The sequence below is a fragment of the Triturus cristatus genome, chromosome 10 (assembly GCF_964204655.1).
Source record: "Triturus cristatus chromosome 10, aTriCri1.1, whole genome shotgun sequence".
NCBI lineage: Eukaryota > Metazoa > Chordata > Amphibia > Caudata > Salamandridae > Triturus > Triturus cristatus.
The window spans coordinates 91,981,757-92,005,746 of NC_140593.1; positions in this window are offsets into that span (position 1 = coordinate 91,981,757).

The following is a 23,990-nucleotide window of genomic DNA, read 5'->3' on the forward strand; positions in this document are numbered from 1 at the left end:
GCGGCAGGGTTGTCCATTGCCACCCCTTCTCTTGGCACTTTCTTTAGAGCCTCTAGCCGCCTGGTTGCGTTGGGAGCCGTCGCTGCGGGGCATTAGATGGACGCCGAAGTTTGAGGACCGTGTCTCCCTCTACGTGGATGACATCCTTCTGTATCTCACCTCTCCTTGACAGTCGCTAATTGTATTGGTAGACGTATTGAATTCCTTTGGTCGTAACTCTGGCCTGGTTATTAACTGGGCCAAGTCGTGTGTTTATGTCCTCTCGGGCAAGGCCCCCCTCCTGCCGCGGGACTGCCCTATCCAGATTGCTACACGGGGGTTCACATATTTGGGAATCTTTATCTCTCTGGATCCCGCGGTCCGCTATGAGCGAAACCTTCTCCCTCCCCTCCAGCGATTGAAGGCCGACGTCGCGAGGTGGCGACGACTTCCGCTCTCGCCGCTCGGACGGGCGGCATTGTTTAAAATGATGTCGCTGCCTCGCTTCTTGTATGCTTTGCAAAATACTCTGGACGTCGTCCCAGCCCGTTATTTCCGTGAGGTGGAGGGTCTTCAGCGCCAACTGTTTTGGGACGGGCGGCCGCGGATCGCTCTCGCCAAGTTGACGCTCCCTTGGTACGATGGGGGGGTCGCCCTCCCCGATATTAAACGATACTATTGGGCGTCTCAACTGGCGGCGGTGAACCATGGGATATACGGTCCTGCCTTGAATCAGGCCTTCGAGATGGATAAATTACTACTCCCGGGTGGGGATTATAATAGGGCGCTGTATTCGGTGACCCCGGATGCACGGTTGACAGGACCCACGCAGGTTGCGGTACGTGTGTGGCATGCGGCGAGTGCTGCGATGGGATAGAGGGATCGCCTGACTCGGGCGACACCGTTGTATGCCTCCGGCGTCTGGGTTGTTTGTGGAAAACGAAAGGCTTCGAGAAATGGGATATGATTGGTATATGTAAGGTAGGTGATCTTTGGGCGAAGGGGTCTTTCAAAACGTTTGAAATGCTCAAAACCGAATACAAATTAAATGATAGAGAGTACTTCCGGTATGCACAGGTCTACCATGCGTTGTGTTCGGTCTTTCCGGACGCTGCTGCTATCCCCGAATATTCCCCGCTGGGGGATAGAGTGTTGGATGGCTATGTGCCCGACAGCACTATTTCTCTTATTTACAAAAAACGTATTAACGATCGCGCGGACTTGCTGACCCGTCTGCGGGAGGCATGGACGGGCGACGGCTTGGAACTGGACGATGAGGACTGGGTATCGGCGGTGGCCTCCCCGAAAGAGGTGGCGATCCCGGCCCGCTTACGATTTGTACAGCTGAAGATCCTCCATAGAGTGTATGTCACGGGGCCCGGTTTGCTACGTATGGGTTACTCGGGGGATGGAATGTGTAAGCGTGGATGTGGCTTGTCGGGTACCTTTCTTCATATCCTATGGGAATGTCCGGAGGTTGTGCGATTCTGGAACGGCCTCCACGCCGTAATGGAGGAGGTCACGCACGTTGCTCTGTTGCCAGAGGCTAGGAGGTGTTTGTTGAATGTCTGGGAACCGAATGACTATAATGTGGCACAGACGCAGTGGGTGACTTTGGGGTACATGGTGGCTAAGCGTAATATTGCACAGCTGTGGGGCTCCCCGAGGCCGCCCACGACTGCAGTATGGAAGGAGAATATGGACTGGTGTATGTTCAGGGAAAAGACGGTGTATGTGGCGAGAGGCAAGCCCGGGAAATGGAATAAGGTATGGGGTCCATGGAATTTATATCGTGGACATATTTGCACCCCGCCTCTGCCGTTAGAGGTTGATATTGCTCTGTCCCCCTAGCCACACATTCTGCGGGATTGTGTGAGGTGTGTTCCATGTTTTGTCTTCCCACTGCGCCCCACTTCCACTTCCTGTCAAGAACTGCTTCGGCTACTGTACGTTGCCCCCCGTCCTGGGAAGGGCACGCTGCTATTCTGGACTCTCATTGCCTTAAGTGTGTTTTGTATTTCATAAAAAATGAAACTGTTTTATCCGATTGCTCTTGACCTATGGCCACGGCCTATTGCATATGCTCACGAACTGCCGGGAGCTTCGCCTCTGGTTTATTTGAATGTGTGGCGTTGCATTGCGGGCCCTCGGGCTCTGTAGCGGCCGGCCTTGGAGGTTGTAGGCCCTTGTATGTATTTTATTGTGTAAATAAAGGTTTCTTAAAAAAAAAGAAAGCAAACATCCCCTTCCACCTTTATGCAGACAACACACAGATCTACCTAGAAACCTCCTCCATTGGTGACATTCTGAGACTAAACGACACTCTAAAAGAAGTCCTACACTGGCTATCCCTCAACCACCTAAAACTCAACCAAGACAAGACGGAAATCCTACTCATATCCAACAAAGAGCAGACCCCCCAAATCATAGAATGGCTAAAATCCATTGATGCTTTCAACTGCAATCTCATCCCTGCCGACTCCGTAAAGTCACTGGGAATCACTCTGGACCCAAACTTAGACATGGTCAAACATATCAAGAACACCGCAAAGAGCGCTTTCCTCAATCCTAAAACTACTCAACAAAATAAAACCGTTCATCCCTCCCACTGACCTCAAACAAGCCACAAAATCCCTGGTTCTATCCAGATTGGACTACGGGAATGCAACCCTCACGGGCAGGGCAAAATCTCACTTAGCTCCCCTCCGATCAACTCTAAATGCTGCAGCCAGGATGGTCACAGGAATAAAGAAATACGAACACATCTCCCCTGCTCTCAAAGAGCTAAAATGGCTCCCAATCGAAATGCGTACAAGCTTCAGAACTGTTTGTCTCACGCACAAAGCTCTGCGCACGGGCAAACCGGCCTACCTGGCCTCCAAACTCAACAAGGCTGGGCAGACAAGGAATCTCAGGAGTACTAGCACTGTACTTCTCATCCCGAAAATTCAAAAACAAAAAACTTTATCATGCTCCTTCTCAAGGAATGCACCCAAAATCTGGAATACCATTCCAGTCTATATCAGGATCAACCCCTCCTTCAAAAAATTTAAAAGGCAGGTGAAAGACCTCTACCTCAGCCAATCTTTTCCGAAGAGATAGCTGCCGCCCAACGCAGAATCTTGCCCATTGGAGAATATAGTATATATTACGGTGGTCCCAGTATTAGAACATCGAAATCGTGTAAAAAGGGAAAAAGAAATACAGTAATACTCAAAACAAAAAGTTGAAGCAAGACTAAATCCGTTGTCTCAGTGTTATTTAATCACACTGAAACTGATTAGCATATCGTCAAACAAGTATTAAAGGACATACATTTTTTTTAAAAACATCATCATATCTTTGCCCAAAGGGGAAGAGGAGGGGGAAAGAAGGTGATTTGAGTGAGGTAAGTAAAATGTAAGTGGTGATATAGATATCACAGTCAAACGTTATGGCATATACTTTTCGCATGCCCAAGAAACAATTAGATATTTATCGCATTTTATAACATCTGTACATATTTAGCCATGTAACACACAAGTCCACAGAAAAGTAAGTACTGTTGAAAGAGACTGGCAATAGTGAAGTGTCAACGTTTCGACCCCTGTGTGTGTGTAGGTTCTTCAGACCCTTACAGGCGGGGTCTTCCTCAGGACAAACGTGGGGAGTGTGGGGGGAACCTAACAGGGACAAAAGGGTGGTGCGTCAGAACCATAATTAAAGTTAAAAGCAAAGTAAATCCAGTAACCCGAACGGTACTGGTCAATATAATTACCGTGAATGGTTAGGGAGGGACCTCTCACAAATCGCTAGTGGAGGGACAATGGTCTCAGTGGTTCCCAAACGTAATACGGAAGGAGTGAGAGAACACCTGCAAAAAATATGGTGTCTGTCAGCCAGCTGAAATATCTAGATGGTGAGGCAAAGGGCAATTGAACAATTGCCTCTGGGAAAGGTCATTTACTCTTGAAATTCTAGTAGGTTTGGTCCAGGTAAAGCATAGATCCAAAGGTTATGTGGTACGTAGATCTTTCCTCTGGTTTTCCTTCCCTTAAAACTGATATTTGCTCAGAAGTAACCCAATAAATCAATTTTATGTCCAATATATCCCCCTGGACATAAATCGGGATCAATCAATTTGTCATTTTCCCAATTAGCCTCCCACAAAGCCTTGCTAATTATAGAGTACCAAGCACAAGAATCCACCATGACCTCCACACATTTTTCATTCATGGGCACCTGGCACTTGGGAAAGTTATTCACTACCCCCTCTCACACACAAAGTATAGAATGAGGATATGACACATGTTCAAATCCCTCCTCTCCCACACAATTGACACACAACTCTGGTTTGCTTCTACATACCCTTCCAAAATGACCTTTTTTTTCTACAACGGCTACACGTTTTGTCTATCGCTGGACAACCTTTGAAGTTACCTATGCGACCACATCTGTAACATATTTTATTTTTTTGTAGGAAACATTTTTTATTCTTTTCCATTTTTAACCACATAAATCCCATTGTTTTTTGCCTAATCCACTACCTGTAGTATTGCCACCTCTTATTTCATGGATAAACCTCTCTGACTGCTCTATACTCTTTGCAATTCTCACAGTGGCACGCAACATTATATCCATGCCAACCCAGAGTCTCTCTTGTACCTTCTTGTTTTTATCATGACTTGGTCTCTTAATAGCTGGTCATATGTTATAGTTTCAAAAGCACAAGACCCCAAGAGCAGACAAATACTCTTCAATGCTTTCTTCATCTCTGTGAGCCCTAGAATAGAATTTAAATCTTTCCATGACAATGTTAATTTTTTTTCCATATCTTCCTGAAAGTTGTTTCACAGCCATCTCAAACACATACAAATCTCTTGGATTTTCAAGAGGAGGTAATGTCATAAACTCTTTAAAACTCACCCACTCCTGAAAGTGTGTTTCAATAGAGCTAACTTCCTTTGAGGGGTACAATCCTCCCCTTCCAGCACATCTACATAAGCTAGAAATACAGGAAACCATAACTCCCATTCCCATTCCATAGGAGGCTCTCCTTTGCACTGTAAGTATGAATGAGGTGGCACCACTGAACATGGAGATACCGCCAAACAAATAACATCCTAGAATTTATGGAAGTTATAATGGTTTAAAAAAATTAACTAGAGTCACAACTTGCAAGAACAAGTTACTCAACTAATTCTCATTTAAAAAAAAATGTAAAAATGCATGCATTAAATATAAATGCCAGACCACACTAAATAGAGATTTTCAGGCTTGATTGTACCAAAATCCACACGGGTGAGTGTATCACTGTATAATTAGGGAGGAAACGCTCTAGACAGGGTGAATATAACACTGTGTGGGTGTATTCACAGTGAACACGCTGTAAAAGGTGTGCGTATAACCGTGCTTCCAAATTCAAGGTAAACGCATTTTAAATGATGAGCGTACTATTGTGAGTAATGGATAGCCGCCCTTGAAATGGTGAGCGTATCACCGCAACAACTGTAAACAAACGTAAGGTCACCTGATCAGTGTTTGATACACCGTCTTAACCCCTTCTGTGCCCATGACGTGCTGGACACGTCATGGAGCACAGTCGCGCTGTGCCCATGACAGGGATTCGTTTTTAGTTTTTTTTTAGGGTGGGGGCTGCCCGCAACGGGCACGCTAATGCCCCCACCCACCCGCCACCATTACAGCCTTTCTGCCCCCCTGGGGGGCAGATGGGGCATTGGCCCCCAATCTGCCCCCCGTGGGGGCAAAAAGCCCTCTAGACACCAGGGAATAAAAATAAAAAAAATAGGGGCGGGTTCTTGGGCCTCTCACACGAGTGAGGCACCATTTTTATCGGGAGACCCGGGGGAACGCTGGGTGGTAGGAAATTTGTGTCAGCCCGGTGATGCCACAACTTTCCCACACAAAAATGTGTGAAAAAGGTGATTTTTTCAGCTAAATTTGAGGTTTGCAGGGCATTCTGGGTAAGGAAACGTTGGGGGATCCACGCAAGCCATACCTCCCTGGAATCCCCGGGTGTCTAGTTTTCAGAAATGTGTGGGTTTGGTAGATTTCCCTAGGTGGCCGCTGAGCACCGGGCCAAAAACCCAAGTGACCCCCCTTGCAAAACCAGGTCGTTTTGAGATAGTCAATTTTCATGTCGCCTCACTACGTTTTGGGCCCTTGCCTGTCGCGGGTACTTGGGCCTCCCACACGAGTGAGGCACCGTTTTTATCGGGAGACCTGGGGGAACGCTGGGTGGTAGGAAATTTGTGTCAGCCCGATGATGCCACAACTTTTCCACACAAAAATGTGTGAAAAAGGTGATTTTTTCAGCTAAATTTGAGGTTTGCAGGGCATTATGGGTAAGGAAACGTTGGGGGATCCACGCAAGCCATACCTCCCTGGAATCCCCAGGGGGTCTAGTTTTCAGAAATGTGTGGGTTTAGTAGGTCTCCCTAGGTGCCGGCAGAGCTAGGGTTAAAAAACTACAGCTAGGCACTTTGCCAAAAAAAGTTAATTTTTCACTGCGAAATTGAGGTGTGTCCACGATGCGTTTTGCGCCGTTATCTGTCGCGTGCAGTAGGCCGCCCCACACAAGTGAGGTACCATTGTTCTCGGAAGACTTTGGGGAACACGGGGTGGGTGGAAATTTGTGGATCCACGCAGGTTCCAGAACTTTCCACCACAGAAATATGGGGAAAATGTCTATTTTTTGGCAATTTTTTAGGTTTGCAAGGGATTCTGGGTAACAGAACCTGGTGGGAGGCAGTCAAGTCACCTCATCTTAGATTCCCCTGGGTGTCTAGTTTTCAAAAATGTATAGGCTTGCTAGGTTTCCCTAGGTGCCGGCAGAGCTATGGTTCAAAAACTACAGCTAGGCACTTTGCCAAAAAAGGGTCATTTTTCACAGCGAGATTTTGGTGTGTCCATGTTGCATTTTGCGCCGTTTCCTGTCACAGGCACTAGGCCGACCCACACAAGTGAGGTGCCATTTTTCTCGGAAGACTTTGGGGAACGTGGGGTCGGTGGAAATTTGTGGATCCACGCAGATTCCAGAACGTTCCATCAGAGAAATGTGGGGAAAATGTGTTTTTTTGGCAATTTTTTAGTTTTGCAAGGGATTCTAGGTAACAGAACCTGGTGGGAGGCAGTCAAGTCACCCCATCCTGGATTCCCCTGGGTGTCTAGTTTTCAAAAATGTATAGGTTTGCTAGGTTTCCCTAGGTGCCGGCAGAGCTATGGTTCAAAAACTACAGCTAGGCACTTTGCCAAAAAAGGGTCATTTTTCGCTTTGAAATTGAGGTGTGTCCACGTTACGTTTTGCGCCGTTTCCTGTCGCGGGCACTAGGCCGACCCACACAAGTGAGGTACCATTTTTCTTGGAAGACTTTGGGGAACGCGGGGTGGGTGGAAATTTGTGGGTCCACGCAGATTCCAGAACTTTCCACCAGATAAATGTCGGGAAAAAGTGTTTTTTTGGCAATTTTTTAGGTTTGCAAGGGATTCTGGGTAACAGAACCTGGTGGGAGGCAGTCAAGTCACCCCATCCTGGATTCCCCTGGGTGTCTAGTTTTCAAAAATGGATAGGTTTGTTAGGTTTCCCTAGGTGCCGGCAGAGCTAGGGTTAAAAAACTACAGCTAGGCACTTTGCTAAAAAAGGGTAATTTTGCATTGTGAAAATGTGGTGTGTTCACATTGGGTTTTGAGCCATTTCCTGTTCTGGGCACTATGCCTACCCCTACAAGTGAGGTACCATTTTTATCGGGAGACTTAGGGTAATTCAGTTTTGTAAAGGAACTGTTATTACCTATTGACTTTCGATGCATTTCTGCCTTCCAAATGAAAGACATTGTGTAAAAAAGAAGTCATTCTAAAAAATGACTGATAATTCTCATGCTAGTATGAGTATTCCCAATTTCGGAAATGTGGAAATATCTACAGTTTCTAAACTCTATATTTTGTTCCCATTTCAGAAATACAAAGGTGTCTTTCATACCGATTTTTCCATGTACACATTTTTACAGAATAATTACTATATACCCGGTACATAATAAAAAACCATTGCAAGTTGCTGCTCAGTTTTTGGCTCTGGGTTCGTCGGGTTCTTGGTGAACCTACAAGTCCTATATATACCCACAACCAGAAATGTCCAGCGGATGTAACGGTATATTGCTTTCAAAGAGCTGTCATAATTAGAAGAAGTTACAGGTGAAAACGTTGACACAAAAGTCTTTTTTATTCAACAAATTTTCAATTTATCCTATATTTAACTGTTAGTTTCTATAAAAAAACCTTGATGGATCTACACAAATGACCCCTTGCTGAATTCAGAATTTTGTCTACTTCTCTAAAATGTATAGCTTTCCAGGATCCATTATTGCTTTTGTACCCATTTCTACCATTAACTGGAAGGAGGTCGAAAGCACAAAAAATAGCAAAAATAGGCTATGTCCCAGAAAAATGCCAAAATTGTGTAAAAGACTTTGGGTTTCTGACAAAAGTCTGGTATCCCCTAAAAGCTGGGAAAATGGTGATTTCAGCCCCACAAACCCTTTTTTGATAACACTTGCAGGGTAAAACCCAGAAGCTTTCATTTGCAGCCCGTTTTTCCCATTTTCCCCCCAATAAACCAAAATTTTGCTGTATTTTGGCTCATTTCTGTGACCCCTCCAGGGGAATCCACAAACCCTGAGTACCTTCAGAATCCCCATGATGTTGGAAGAAAAGGACGCAAATTTGGCGTGGATACCTTATGTGGTCAAAAAGTTACAGGGGCCTCAGTGCGCACTACCCCAAATAGCCAAAAAAGGGCGTGGCACAGGAGGGGAAAAGGCCTGGCAGCGAAGGGGTTAACGTATCCTCCCTCCTGTGCGTGACGTGCGCATGAGACCACCAACGCTGATAGCGTAGCGTGTACAGTGTTGCCTAATTGGGCAATTTCCCGCACAAACGGGCGACATTTTTCCCATTTGTGCGAGAAAAGCCCAAATTGCGGGAGGCTACTTTTTGGGCGTTTATTGGCTACTTGCGCTCATTTTTACAAGCAGGGGCAGCGCCTCAGTAGTCTCGGCTAAACTACGATCACCATTGGCAGTCAGCCATGAATGGACAACGAAGCGCGCAGCATGACTCGGCCTGTTTGGCTACTGTGTGTAAGTGCAACCGCACTGCATGCACCACCTGAGCATGATAATATTGTGTTACCAGCTTGGTTGTGTCCCAGGGCTGTCAATCTGGTAGTGCGTGAATGCGCTACCAATGACGGCCCTGCAATCCCGGCAGTGAACAGTGCTGCTGACATTGAGCGCGCTGCATGCACCACACACGTGGTGGTGTGTATGTCAGTAGGGACTTACAGGAACAGAACCGATTCCCAATTTCGGGCCACCGTGAGGGAGTGACTTGCTTCACTTGTCACTCTAACTGAGTGAATTAGTTGGACCATTGACGCCAGGCAGGTCGTGTGAGATTTATCTTTGGGAGATTGAAGCAACAAGTACGTTTTCTTTATTGTTTTACTGTTTTTGATGGTGGCCCTTCAGAAAAGAACTAGATCCGCGTCACTCTTGGGGAGTAGTTATGGAAATGACACAGCACCATATAGAAGTGCTTCTTCTGTTATGTGTATTGCGGGCTCTGGTCTTGCCCTTGGACATGAGGACAAACCGGCTCAGTAACGGGGCAGTGTTTTAAATGGGCCTTTACTCATAAATACTCTTCTCCTCGGTGCTGAAACTTTTCTTTCGCTGTTTTGTAGCAGTGCAGCTGTTTTTAAAGCCCTACAAAGTTCTGTGTATATTGAGCAGTTTTTGGGCGACAAATAGTGTCAAGTTAACTCTGGTAATTAATGTACCTGCTGGAGAGAGATGGGAGTTTTGTTTTGTGGCAATTTCCCCTTGTGTAAGGTACTCCAGAGGGTTAATATCATAGCTGCCAAGTATTCAGATTGTTAATGTGTGACATTTCCATTTTTACAGTGACTTATGAGTGACATTCCACAGCAAAATATGACACGTCGAAAAACATTTTATACTATGGTAAAATAATGAGTTACATATTCATTGTGCTTTAAGTCATAGGCTGGGACCTCGTAGCACTATAAATGCAGGAGTCGTTAATCACCACTCCACACCCCTCTGCCAACCAGGAATCTATTCCTTTACTGTCTGGTTACACTCATAGACAACTTCAGTGACTGAATTAACCAATACGGTTTCGTAATGTGAACAAATGCGATTTATCTTATATTTTAAACAGGCAGTGTGCCTTTATTTTATATGGTGTTACCTGAAGGTGAAGACAATCTAAATGGACTGAATAAACATATTTTGACCTTTCAGCTATGTCTTTAAGTTTCTGCCCTTCCCAACCCTCTTTCCAGCCTGGTACTGCCCCCACTGCAGCACTCAAGTTTGTAGAGTGATCAGGTGCGTTGGACTCAACTGTGGTATCGCGAAGGTGCAGCCAGGTGAAACCTGCAGAGCGCGTGGTCAAACCGAGTGTGGTGGACCGGGCTGCAGACATTGCTGAGGATACCTACAGGCCCAAGGCCTGCCAGACAAGGCTGCTCTTGGACCTCCTTAGTCACGGTCCCTTGCTGTTACAGTAGGTGCTCCTAAGTCCTGGTTAGCAGTGCCACCTTTAAACTGTGCCCGCCACTGCCCACTGGACAGTCTACAGGGACACCTCCATGATCTAAGGCCAGGGGCAGGTGAGGGCTGAGTTGCTTGCTATTTTTAGGCTGAACTGTCGATGAGGCACAATCTGGATTGTGCACAGCGGAAAAATCTCCCTACGCTGTGCCAGTGCCAGCAGCACGACCATAGAGGGCACACTGTGAGAGTCGCACAATGCCGTTTGTGTGGCGAGCATGGCAACAGAAAATCAAAATTCAGCCTCTGGCTGGGATAATCATTGAAGGCTTTCTGGTGATGGTACAGAAGAGCCAGATCCTGGCTGTTGTTTATGTTCTGCAGTGACACCAGGTGACCAGGTGGAGGGCCGGGCCGGGTGCAAATTTATTATAGATGCTGGGTGGAAGTCATGTGTGTTTTCAGAGATGATTTGACACTATCGGTCACAACGCTGCTCCCTAACAGCCAGAGCAGTCAGTTATACGCTCCTAATTGCGAGGCTGAACAACCAGTAGCATAGCAGGGGCTGGCAGTGGCTGCTTTTGTTATGACATGAAGCGCCATGTTGTGAATCCCCCAGGAGCTATATAATGCATGACTAACTAATTTTAGGGCGGTGATGCGGACATCAGTACAAAAAAGCTTTAGTCCAACCCCTGATGAGTGGTTCCTGGCAGGCCTGTAATATGCCTACTGTAAAGGACCTGTGCCAGAGAACAATATTTTATGTGCACAGCTCAGTGGGTTACTGCTTGCTGTTACTGTGCAGTTCATAAGTTACATTCGTAATCTAGCACAGTGAGCTATGAACTGCCATCTAAGAGTTGCATCGTACAGGTTAGAAAGTTAGGTTTTTTCCCAGTCTTTCTATCCCATTGTTGCTAAGAAATTTTTGCTTTGCTAGAAATAAATTCTATTAAAGTCGACCCTAAACACTGTGTTATGTTATGAAACTTGAGTTTGTTCTTCTCCAGACCAAGCACTCTGAAAAAGTGCCTACCAGTATGGGTGGCATGTGAATTTGACACCTTTTGTTCTCCTTTGCCTTATGTAACATTTCCTATACACTGATTTAACAAACGTATGATTCATTTTCTCTGTATGCGTGTGTGATGGGTTTTGAAAATGTGGAAAGTTTTGCTTTAGGACCAGTGATTAATGGAGTCAATTTTAAATGTGGACTGTAACATCTGCATTTGTAAAGCGAGCATTCGCCTTTGGGCATTCTGGCTGTTAAAATAGATGTTTGTTGCTGCCGAGGTTCACACAAGATTCCCTACTATGCACACTGTCATACCGCCTTTAATTCTGATCTGCTTTTGAGGCACCATGTTTGTTGAAGAGACCAAGCGTGGTAGGACAGCACATGCAAAGAAGGTACAATATATAAATTAGTCCCACAGGACTATTGTTAGAATATAATACAATTACCCTGGTTCTCATGGGCATATAGGGTTCTCTTTGTTCTGTTTAAATGCAAACAGAATGGGGCCAGCTCTAGGGAGTATTTCACTCTGTCACCCTGGCAGTGGTTGCAAACGTCAAATTATGAAATGTCCGTCAGCCCGACAGACATTTCAAGCACTCACAGGAACTGTCATCAAGGTGGCTCCTGTGAATGCATCTGAACTTTACTGTCCGGCTCTCTCAAAAGTGACAGTGCCGTAGTGCAAGGTTTTCAAAGCTTTTTTGTATTTTTAAAGAAAAAAAAACAAAGTTTGTATTCATTTTAGAAAATAACAAAAACATTGTCCTCCTTGCTATGGGAGTCATCTCCAATAGAGAGGGGGGCATTTTTTGCTTTAAACTGTTTATTACCACCAGGGTTTTCCTGCCGGTGAGTATGTTTACCGCCAACATATAAATCGGAATAGAAAAAGGGGCAACCCAGTAACCCTGGGACCTGGGCCGGAAAACTATTAAATAATAAAGTGGTCCCTATGGGGGTAGTGTAGCCCTCGACTACCACGGCAATAGTGTTGCTTTAGGAAAAGGAGAAAAACCTCTCAAATTTGTAAGTTTCAGTTATGCGTTTAGTGCATTTCTTTATGCATATCTCATTTACTAAGATATTAATTAATTCACATAGTATGATATAATACTTCTACAAAGTGCTCCTAAAGAGTGGCGGTGCAGTGAAAGTGATCTAAGGTGAACAAAAAATGCATTTGTGCTATGTACACCATATATACATGTAGGTGATAGGGACAATAGAATGTTTTCAAGTCCACACCCGTCAAGCGAGTGTTGACATCCACCATCAAAATTCTTAAAATTACAGTCCACATATGTTATTTGTCGACGTTTCGACCCCTCAACATAGGCATTTAGAGCAGGGTCTTCATCAGGATGAAAATTAACTATAACGAAGAAACCCAAGGGGTAGGGGGAGAATTTCGTCTGTCAAATAAATGTCAGACAGTTTGTCCTAGACCAACTTCAAACTAGGTATTGGCATACCCAGAATTTATGGCATTGAAAGTCCCATAACCATAGAAGTGTCACACTATTTCTAAGGATAACTTCAAAGTTGGGTTTGCGCACACAGGGTAATCAAACCGGTAAAACTGGGCGAGTCCGTTTATCATGGTTGCACCTGCAATTGGGATGCATTTAGAAAAGCGCCAAATTGCTTCAAGTAAACCAGCACAGGGTGGTGTCAGGACCAAAGTTTTCAAAACAGGATAAACCACAGATGGATTAATCACCTGGGTGCCCAGGGGTTGCGAATCCAGGAGGCTGAGCAGGGCAATGTCTTGCTCTGGTGACCTTGAGAAATTACACAGATTGTTTTAAATAATGTTTTTCTTAAAAATAAATTAATGTGGGTGATGTGTGAGAGTCTATGACAGACATTTTGCAGAGAAATGTTATGTTTATGTTTCATGCAACATGCATAAAAAAAGGTTCTTTTCGATCAAAAGAGTACGTGATATATCAAACAACTCTCCTCAACAACAAAATCCTCGCCAACTCCAGCAATTCCAAGGAACTCTTCAATGTCATCCAGGAATTTACCAACCCCCGCAACGAAGCCACAGACATCACCCCATCCCAAGACCTCTGCAATAAGCTTGCAACCTGCTTCCACCTCAAGATCAAAAAGCTCTACGACAACTTCGTCGACCATCCACGAGACGCCTCAGCTGGCCCGCCCCCCAGACACACCAGCCAGCCCACCTTCGCCACCTGGACACTGATCACGGCCGAAGACACCGCCTAAACCATGAAAGGCATCCACTCAGGGGCCCCCACTGACCCCTGCACTTCACACATCTACCACAGAGCCGCCACCACCATCGCACCTGAACTGCAATGCACCATCAACACCACCTTCGAAACAAGCACCTTTCCAGACGACTGGAAAATCGCAGAAGTCAGGCCCCTGCTCAAGATGCTCTCAGCTGACCCCACAGACCTAAAGAAGTACCAGCCCATCTCACTCCTCCCCTTCGCGGCCAAAGTTGCGGAAAAAATAGTCAATGGGGAACTGACAAGATTCATTGAAGACCCGTCCCAATCCGGGTTCCGAAGCAACCACAGCACCGAGACAGCCCTACTCGCCGCCACAGACGACATCCGCACCCTCCTGGACCAAGGCCACTCTGCAGCCCTGATCCTACTCGACCTATCAGCAGCCTTTGACACCGTCTCTCACCGCACACTCATCGCCAGACAACATGACACTGACATACAAGGACTCGCCCTAGATTGAATACGATCATTACTCACCGGAAGAAGCCAAAGGATTAGACTGCCACCCTTCCTCTCCAACCTCACGGAAATCACCTGCGGAGTCCCACAGGGGTCATCACTAAGCCCAACCCTCTCCAACATCTACATGGACCCCTTCGCCGCCATCATCCGACAACACGGCCTCAACATCGTTTCCCACGCTGATGACACCCAGCTCATCCTCTCCCGCACCAAAGACCCCACCACTGCCAGACTCAACTTTCAGAAAGGAGTGCAGGACGTCGCAGTCTATATGACCAACAGCTGCCTAAAGCTCAACGCCGAGAAGACAGAAGTCCTTGTCCTCGGAACCACTCCTTCAGCATGGCAAAACACCTGGAGGACCGCCTCCCTCTGCAGCCCGCCGACCCCCTCGGACCATGCCAGAAACCTCGGCCTCATACTCGACTCATCCCTCACCATGAACAGACAGGTCAACACCGTCACCTCCAGCTGTTTCAATACCCTCCGCGTCCTCTGTAAGATGTTCAAATGCATCCCGACGAGTCAAGGAAGACAGTCACCCACGCATTCGTCACCAGCAGACTGGACTATGGAAATGCACTCTAAGTCGGCATAAACAAGTCCCTTCTCCGCAAACTCCAGACGATACAGAACACAGCCGCCAGAGTCGTCCTCGGCATCCCTCGGCACGGGCACATCAGCCAACACCTATGAAGTCTCCACTGGCTCCCCTTGGAGAAAAGAGTGACTTTCATAATCCTCACTAACGCCTACAAATGCCTACACAACACCGGACCCAAATAACTCAATGACAGAATCACCTTCCACGTACCCAAAAGAAACCTCTGATCAGCCAACCTCGCACTGGCCGAAACACCGCGCATCCACAGAGCCAGAGCAGGCAGAAGACTGTTATCTTACATCGCGGCCAAAACCTGGAACGAGCTCTCGGCAGACATCAGGCGCGCCCCCTCCCTGAACACCTTCAGGAAGACTCTCAAGACCTGGCTTTTCGGCTAAGCAGATCTGCTGACACACCCCCTCCTCCAACCTGCAGCGCCTTCAGACCCTCACAGGTGAGTAGCGCGCTTACAATTCCCTGATTGATTGATTAAAATATGAGAAATTAGAGGGTGTAATAATGAAATCCAATTGGAGTGTGGTTTATCGCACTCCTACTTGTGTTACGTGTAATCTAGTTCATTTAGGTAGTGGGTGCCGTACTGGTGAACCCTTCTGGGCACAAGGGTGGGTAACAATAAACGTACAAGCGTTATCTCCCGTAGGAGTAACGTCTCCAATTAGGCACTCCTCGGATAAAATCTCAAAAACATTTTATCAACATTTCATGCAGAAGTCTTGAAGTTGCTTTTATGCAATTGTTTAATATCCTTTTATATAGATTCCATACTATTATTTTCATAGTACATGGTGATTCATATATTGCATTTTGTTTCACTTGTATTCTGCCCAATGCATTTCGGGCTTCAAACGATTGAACTGTTCTATCAGGTCAGTTGTTCAAACACTTTTGTTTTACTTTCGTCTGAGCTCGTCTACATTACTCACCATTTACTAGAATCCACACATCACCAATTTATTCATTGTTTCTTACGGGAAGGTTGAGCAAGCTACGCCGCACCCGAGCATCAACACTACTAATACACAGGTAAAACACACAATGTCAGAGCACTATCTTTTTGGAATATATTGTTCTTAGCATACAGTGAATAAGAGTTCGTACAGTCACGCCAAGAACACCCTTTGATCACAGCAATAATTAGAGTACTAACAACACGGTAATCATTGACATTAACCCGTAACCGCCACCAACTCCTCACAACACGGCTCGAACACGTCATTGATTTATAAGGTTAACTATCGCTTCATGTGATGATATGTATACGTTGTAGTTTACAAACAGTTACAAAAGTACTATTGTTTATACTTTCAGAATTAAAACCCCTGAAGAAGGGCAGAGCCCGAAATGCATTGGGCAGAATACAAGTGAAACAAAATGCAATATATGAATCACCATGTACTATGAAAATAATAGTATGGAATCTATATAAAAGGATATTAAACAATCGCATAAAAGCAACTTCAAGACTTCTGCATGAAATTTTGTTAAAATGTTTTTGAGATTTTATCCGAGGAGTGCCTAATTGGAGACGTTACTCCTACGGGAGATAACGCTTGTACGTTAAATGAGAGGGTGTCACAGAGGTTATTTGCAGTAATGTTAGTGAGTTGCTGCTGTGTTACAATATTGAAAACACACATCACTATCTCTAAATATTAGATATAAACACATTTTGAATTTGCACTAGTGTGCCCCTGCACTGTCAGTGGCATGGCCAAACTAGGCATGAAAGAGCTTAAACTGGATCATAAATCCAATGCTGTTCCGAACAGGGGCCCCTAAAATACGTTTGGCCCATGGCCCCCCAAATCCTTGAGATGTCCCTGCTGCAAGAAGAGCCGCCCAGTCCCTGCCTGGAGACAATGTGAGGGTTAAGAGTCAGAGGTTTCTGTATATCTCTGCCCTCCACCGCGGTTGTCTCTCAAACAATGAAATACAAACTCAGAAGGGGCGACGTGACGTCATTCTTATTTGGGCATCTCAGATCTTGCAGCTACAACGGCCACGCTCTCTTATCTGCAGCATGAACCTGTGCATTTTCAGGTGACCGCCTGTGGTGAACGTCATTTGCAATAAGCCTAGCACTTGACTGACTCTGCCCAGCCCTGCTGGCGATTCAGAAGAAGCCCCCTGCAATTATCCCACGTTTGCACTAGTCCAGTCCATGTTTGCATAATCCAGGAAATGTGAAAATAAGATGGGGGGTGGGGGGGTGAGGTGGGTGTCACAACAAACATTCTGCTGATCTTCAAACCCAAGGTCCCTGTACTTTCAGGCAATACTTTTAAAGCTGCATCTGGCCAGCTGTTTTCCATAAACAATGCCGGTCATTGATTGGGCCAGACAAAAACGCAAAGATGGGAGCCAGTTCCTTCAGTAATGTCTAGACGTGACGTCACATAATGAGGTAAGGTACTGGGGAGCGTCAGGGACCCAGCTCAACAGAGAACTACTTCATACATGAAAGAGTAAGGGAGGCTGACACTGAGGTGTTCCACTTTTAAAGTTGTAAAGTTACATCACACTCAGAACCCGCGTGCACAGGAACTCAAAGCAATGTGATGTGCAAACATGGCACCGTGTGCACAAGAGGAGAGCTGCCATTAGACCTCAGACGTCTTCTTCCACAGCCCACAAACCAACCAGCAACCTACATTTACCACTAACCTACATTTACCACTTACCCACATTTACCACCAAACCACATTTACCACCAAACCACATTTACGACTAAGACCACAGCTCTGATGTTCATGTAACTGTCTAAATCAAAAGAGCAAGGAAACAGGGTCAACTGGAAACAAGGGGACGTGGGAGAACACATGCACAGACTGTAGGCTTAGTTCTAATCCTGTCTCTCCCTCGGCCACTCTGTGTCATCCTCGCCAAAAGAGGGCGATAATTGAATCAATGAAGGGGGGATAAACCAGTAAGTGGCTGGATGAGTGAGCACGTGGATGAATGTATGGAAACATGAGCAACCTAATGTACCAATAAATGACTAAATCAATAATTATGTAATACTATTGAACGTATGCGAAGTAATGTGTAGATGAATGCATATGGAGCGAATGCTGAGAGTGTTCGGAAGTGGTGACTCAGCATGTCTGCCTCTGTAAGTCTACACCGTCCCCACCACCCACTACAGAGCGCTGCCGAGAATGACTCACTTCAGAGCGAAACCCTGCTAATGTCACCATTGAAATGTTTATGGCTTGATTGTATCATAGATGTTGCCGGCTGCTCAGAATACCTCATCTGGCACAGCCACTTCCAAGTCATGAGTGCATGAAGTGTGTGCCCTGTCACTGGTAATGAGCACTCAACATGGTGACAGCAATGCAAATGTTTACACTGCCGGGAGCATCCAGGCTGACAACCCCTCCCTGCAATGCTGAGCTAATGCTTGCATCAAGAAAGTATACTTAAGCAAACCCAGCAGCCACGGAAGCATTAGAAATATCCGCTAAAGGCCCTTCAAGGACACCCAGCAGCAACAAAGCATCCTCCACTATCTGTTAAAGGCCCTTCAAGGACACCCAGCAGCAACAAAGCATCCTCCACTATCCGCTAAAGGCCCTACAAGCAAACCCAGCAGCAACAAAGCATCCTCCACTATCCGCTAGAGGCCCTTCGAGCAAAACCAGCAGCAACAAAGCATCCTCCACTATCCGCTAGAGGCCCTTCGAGCAAAACCAGCAGCAACAAAGCATCCTCCACTATCCGCTAGAGGCCCTTCTAGCAAAACCAGCAGCAACAAAGCATCCTCCACTACCTGCTAAAGGCCCTTCAAGGAAACCCAGCAGCAACAAAGCATCCTCCACTACCTGCTAAAGGCCCTTCAAGGAAACCCAGCAGCAACAATGCATCCTCCACTATCTGTTAAAGGCCCAACGAGGAAACCCAGCAGCAACAAAGCATCCTCCACTATCTGCTAGAGGCCCTTCGAGCAGAACCAGCATCAACAAAGCATCCTCCACTATCTGCTAAAGGCCCTTCAAGGACACCCAGCAGCAACAAAGCATCCTCCACTACCTGCTAAAGGCCCTTCAAGGAAACCCAGCAGCAACAATGCATCCTCCACTACCTGCTAAAGGCCCTTCAAGGAAACCCAGCAGCAACAATGCATCCTCCACTATCTGTTAAAGGCCCAACGAGGAAACCCAGCAGCAACAAAGCTTCCTCCACTACCTGCTAAAGGCCCTTCAAGGAAACCCAGCAGCCACAAGGCATCCTGCACTTTCTGTTGAAGGCCCAATGAGGAAACCCAGCAGAAACAATGCATCCTCCACTATATGTTAAAGGCCCTTCAAGCAAACACAGCAGCAACAAAGCATCCTCCACTACCTGCTAAAGGCCCTCCAAGGACACCCAGCAGCAACAAAGCCTCCTCCACTATCTGCTAAAAGCTCTTCAAGGAAACCCAGCAGCAACAAGGCATCCTCCACTATCCACTAGAGGCCCTTCAAGGACACCCAGCAGCAACAAAGCATTCTCCACTACCTGCTAAAGGCCCTTCAAGGAAACCCAGCAGCAACAATGCATCCTCCACAATCTGTTAAAGGCCCAACGAGGAAACCCAGCAGCAACAAAGCATCCTCCACTATCTGCTAAAGGCCCTTCAAGGACACCCAGCAGCAACAAAGCATCCTCCACTACCTGCTAAAGGCCCTTCAAGGAAACCCAGCAGCCACAAGGCATCCTCCACTATCTGTTAAAGGCCCAATGAGGAAACCCAGCAGAAACAATGCATCCTCCACTATCTGTTAAAGGCCCTTCAAGGACACCCAGCAGCAACAAAGCCTCCTCCACTACCTGCTAAAGGCCCTTCAAAGAAACCCAGCAGCCACAAGGCATCCTCCACTATCTGTTAAAGGCCCAATGAGGAAACCCAGCAGAAACAATGCATCCTCCACTATCTGTTAAAGGCCCTTCAAGGACACCCAGCAGCAACAAAGCATCCTCCACTACCTGCTAAAGGCTCTTCAAGGAAACCCAGCAGCCACAAGGCATCCTCCACTATCTGTTAAAGGCCCAATGAGGAAACCCAGCAGAAACAATGCATCCTCCACTATCTGTTAAAGGCCCTTCAAGGAAACCCAGCAGCAACAAAGCATCCTCCACTACCTGCTAAAGGCCCTCCAAGGACACCCAGCAGCAACAAAGCATCCTCCACTATCTGCTAAAAGCCCTTCAAGGACACCCAGCAGCAACAAGGCATCCTCCACTATCCGCTAGAGGCCCTTCACGGACACCCAGCAGCAACAAAGCATTCTCCACTACCTGCTAAAGGCCCTTCAAGGAAACCCAGCAGCAACAATGCATCCTCCACTATCTGTTAAAGGCCCAACGAGGAAACCCAGCAGCAACAAAGCATCCTCCACTATCTGCTAAAGGCCCTTCAAGGACACCCAGCAGCAACAAAGCATCCTCCACTACCTGCTAAAGGCCCTTCAAGGAAACCCAGCAGCAACAATGCATCCTCCACTATCTGTTAAAGGCCCAACGAGGAAACCCAGGAGCAACAAAGCATCCTCCACTATCGGTTAAAGGCCCAATGAGGAAACCCAGCAGCAACAAAGCATCCTCCACTATCCGCTAAAGGCCCTTCGAGCAAAACCAGCAGCAACAAAGCATCCTCCACTATCTGTTAAAGGCCCAATGAGGAAACCCAGCAGCAACAAAGCATCCTCCACTATCTGTTAAAGGCCCTTCGAGCAAAACCTGCAGCAACAAAGCATCCTCCACTATCTGTTAAAGGCCTAATGAGGAAACCCAGCAGCAACAAAGCATCCTCCACTATCTACTAAAGGCCCTTCGAGCAAAACCAGCAGCAACAAAGCATCCTCCACTATCTGTTAAAGGCCCAATGAGGAAACCCAGTAGCAACAAAGCATCCTCCACTATCTGTTAAAGGCCCTTCGAGCAAAACCAGCAGCAACAAAGCATCCTCCACTATCTGTTAAAGGCCCAATGAGGAAACCCAGCAGCAACAAAGTATCCTCCACTATCTGTTAAAGGTCCAACGAGGAAGTCCTCCTATGTGGACGATACGTTGTTATACGTTAGAGACCCAGAAAACAATCTCTCCTCTGTTCTCAGGGAGGTTGTACACTTTGGGGCATTGTCGGGATTGTGAGTCAATTGGTCTAAGTCTGTAATCTTCCCACTTACCCCGGTTACGACCCGTTTTAAACCGGATTTCCCACTACATTGGTCCACTAAGGCGATCCGCTACCTGGGCATACGACTTCACACGGATTCAGAGATCGTGTTTAGGGAAAACTATGGCACTGCAGTCCACAGACTGGAGGATGGCGTAGAGGCATGGATCAGGTTGCTGTTATCACTATTGGGGAGAGTCTCCATTAAAAAGATGGTAATTCTACCCCGTTTTTTGTTCCTGTTCACAAATATCCCTATTGTTTTACCGGTCTCATTCTTTCATAGAGTCAACAAAGTATTACTAAAACTGTCCTGGGCGGGCAAACAAGCGAGAGTTCGATGGCAGATACTTACTCTACCCTATCATCTGGGGGGGCTGGGCGCACCAGACTTAAATTTGTACTACAGAGCAGCGCAAGGCGCTCAAGCTTATTTTTTAATACATGGCTCGCCAAATATACCGTTTCTTCAAATGGAAAAACTCTTTGCTGCTCCGCTCCCCCTCCCAGTTACGATATTTGAACCCGCAGACCGCAGGACGGGGATCCTTGACTCCATTAACTCAACGCGTCACGCTTGGCATAATTTATTGCAATTACAGGCAGGGGCACTACTGTACTCTCCGGCTATGCCTATAGAATGGACCCTTTGGCTGCCACCTTGTAGAGATAAAGGAGTTGTGCGTTACAAACATTGAACGTACTAACAGCGGGAGATCTATTCCAAGATAGTGTGGTTAGAACTTGGGAGGACGTGGAGGGCTCGGCAGTTGTCAACACTCAGCTGCACAAATTTCAGTTTTACAGAGTGCGGAAGGCCTTACGAAATGTGCTAGGGGATGAGCCACCCCTGAGATGCTGGGATTGTCTTACATCATTAAAACTAAATCGCCTCGTAAGATAGTCTCTAACATGTACAAATTGGCCATGTCTCACAGAGCGAATCACTATACGAAAGCCAGGCAGGCCTGGCAATGAGATTTACAGCTTGTTATAGATGACTCGATGTGATCCTATTGTTGTACTAGTACACGACGAATATCATTACACGGTAGACACAGACTGATCCACTTTAAGTATTTGAATAGAGTGTACTACACCCCAGAAAGACTGTCTAGGTACGGTCTGAGGGAAAGGCCGGCTGTGACAGATGTCATGCCCACATTGCAGACTTTTTTCATTTAGCTTGGCAGTGCCCGGGGGGTGTACACATTTTGGGAATCAATTTTTCTGGAATTGGGGAAGATTGTTGACACTGAGCTTACGTCGGACCCAGTTCTGGCACTCCTGGGGTACTCTAAAAAAAGTTGCCTAAGGCAGTCCGCAGACTAGTTGACATGGGTCTCCTAATACGACGGGTTGCAATGTGCTGGTTGAAGGGTCCCACACCTACATTGACACTATGGTCGCATGACATGCTTTATTGCAGTACACAAACTGAGATTTTCAGTGAATTGCTACCCCCCAGGAACAGACCCAAAAACTTCTGGAGTTTATATACCACATATTTGCTTACCAAAGCCGTAGACACTGGTGAGGTCACCCCCACCACTCCTGACGACAATAATCACGCAGTTGTCACTTGACTGTCACCTTCATGGTTATATTGTGCGACGCACTCCTGGTAGCTTCATTAACGTGGGGATCTGGCCTCCGGAACGTAGAATAGGTTAGACGGGAGGGTAGTTTGGTTTGGTACCTATTGGCAAAAAGGGCTTCCCACCTTATCGACACTAGTACTTGTAACTGACCTTAGAATGTTTTACATGGGACTGGTTATTCATTGACCTCTGTTAGTTCTGTATGATCCTCATTTGTTGCTTTATGGCACTCCAAGACCACTACGTACAATTTCTCGATATTGGTAGTCACTGAACGCTGCCTGCCCTCTGGGAGGTTGGCTCACAAGCTGTGTAAGGTGTTGTACATTGACATGCTGCCGGCCCACCGGGTTGTAGGCGAGAGGCTGTGTTAGAACGAGAACTTTCTTCAATAAAAAGTTTGGAGAAAAAACAAAAAGGCCCAACGAGGAAACCCAGCAGCAACAAAGGATCCTCCACTATCTGCTAAAGGCCCTTTGAGCAAAACCAGCAGCAACAAAGCATCCTCCACTATCCGCTAAAGGCCCTTCTAGCAAAACCAGCAGCAACAAAGCATCCTCCACTATCCACCAAATGCCCTTCAAGGAAACCCAGCAGAAACAAAGCACCCTCCTTTATCAGCTAAAAGCCATTCAAGAAAACTCAGCAGCAACAAAGCTTACTCTGCTCTCCGCTGAAGGCCCTTCAAGGAAACTCAGCAGCAACAAAGCATCATCCACTATCCGCTAAAGGCCCTTCAAGGAAACCCAGCAGCAACAAAGCATCCTACACTATTTGTTAAAGGCCCATCGGGGAGACCCAGCAGCAACAAAGCATCCTCCACTATCGGCTAAAGACCCTTCGGGCAAAACCAGGAGCAACAAAGCATCCTCCACTATCTGCTAGAGGCCCTTCGAGCAAAACCAGCAGCAACAAAGCATCCTCCACTATCTGCTAAAGGCCCTTCGAGCTAAACCAGCAGCAAATAAGCTTTCTCCACTATCCGCCAAATGCCCTTCAAGGAAACCCAGCAGAGAAACAAAGCATCCTCCACTATCTGCTAAAAGCCATTCAAGGAAACTCAGCAGCAACAAAGCTTCCTCTGCTTTCCGCTAAAGGCCCTTCAAGGAAACCCAGCAGCAACAAAGCATCCTCCACTATCCGCTAAAGGCCCTTTGAGGAAACCGAGCAGCAACAAAGCATCCTCCACTACTCACTAAAAGCCCTTCAAGCACAACCAGCAGCAACAAAGCATCCTCTACTATCCGCTAAAGGCCCTTCAAGGAAACCCGCCAGCAACAAAACATCC